The following is a 1,692-nucleotide window of genomic DNA, read 5'->3' as shown; positions in this document are numbered from 1 at the left end:
TTCATCACAATCTTTCCCTACTGCCTCAACCTTCTTATTTAATTCTGAAAGACTAGACCTAACTACCTTATTTCCATTTTAATTTCTTTCTTCAATTCATCTTTTAAGCTAGTCATGTCAGTTTTAATGCTACTAATGTCTTCTCTCATACATATACTACTCAAACTACTCATAATTTGCATTAACATCACTTCCACTTTTCTGTCTGCTATAGACTTTTCCCTTGCTGATTTTCGCTACTAGGTTCCTCCTTCTTAACCTTAATGATTTCATCCACTTCAGTAGTTTTCATTCATTTTGCTCGCATCACCATACAATGTATATGACGCTTTTATCGTTCCATCTACAATAGGACTTTCATCCCCATCATTCAAAGTTACATTCATGTTCGATTTATAATCACTATCACCTACAGAACCAGTCCCCTGTTGTCAATACTCTCCCATCACACTGTATTGTTCATTAGGGTCACTCATTTTATATCACATAATATTAAATGGCTTTCACTATGAATTACCTTATCTTTAATCACTCTTCTTCTGCTGCTGCTGTTGCAGTTGTCATCTGCATGGCTGCGGCAAGGTGCAAGTCTTTCAGCGAGGTGTCTTGTTTATCTGCGTGCTGATCGACTGCTCGTGCACTCAGTGGCTGCTTCGATAGAACCCACTCGCTGACTGGTTGCTGTCCTACGATGACCATGAAACCCAAGTTCTGACTGACTGTTGTACTTCATTCGTTTGTTCTTGAGTTCTCTAGTCAAAGTTTACGAGACCTAGTTTATTGTGGGCTGCCTTTGCTAACATGTTTTCGAATAGAGCCCAATAGATCCTTTAATAATATTGTTAGTTGTTCCTTCAAATGTTTATAATTAGTACAGAATTTATATTTGTTGATACACCAACAATAGAATTTCATTTACTAAACAATTACTGACTTCACCCTACAATGAAAGTGTCAACCAGGAATAGTTTTAGGTATGTAATTGATTTTCTAATTTATTTTGACTAAGTACAAAATTAGATCTGGTGTTATATTCTTTAAAACTGAGGGCCAACCTTTCTCTTTTATGAAAATGCAGATTACACTCACGTATGTTAATAATAATTACTCAAAAATAAAAAATGAATTTTAAGGAAGCAGTCGGCAAAACAAGAGGGGAAGGAAAAATATCCCAGCTTGCTTCGTCACATGATGACCCTGTAGTTTGATCCGTTTATACCCGAAACCAAGCAACCAACCAAGCAATAAGTTACAGTGTACTGGGGTTAGAATAGTTTTTGTATTGCATTTTTTTTTAGATTGGGCTTCATGAAGTAGTTTCAACCAAAGCACATGTTGATAAGGCTTGGATTCGCTCAACAAGAAATGATCTTTCTTGCTGTTTAATCTTACAATGTACCAGAACAGAGAGTTTATGTTGACTGTCCACATCCAATTTACTCCATTTTATGGAGATTGATATTAGTAATTAGAGATTGATATTAGAGATTGATATTAGGAATACATCAAATGTATTCACAGTTGTGAATATTAATAACAATCACCTGTATAAAGGAATGATGACGATGAAAATTTGTGCCAGACTGCAACTCAAATCCAGATTTCCTGCTTATCGTGAGTGGTTGCCTTACTATTAGGCTATCTGAGCATGACTCGTGGCCAGATCCAAACATCCATATGTCATGAGCCATG

This window comes from Schistocerca cancellata, chromosome 7 (assembly GCF_023864275.1).
Source record: "Schistocerca cancellata isolate TAMUIC-IGC-003103 chromosome 7, iqSchCanc2.1, whole genome shotgun sequence".
In the NCBI taxonomy this organism is placed as follows: Eukaryota; Metazoa; Arthropoda; class Insecta; order Orthoptera; family Acrididae; genus Schistocerca; species Schistocerca cancellata.
Note: the sequence above shows the minus strand (reverse complement) of the source record.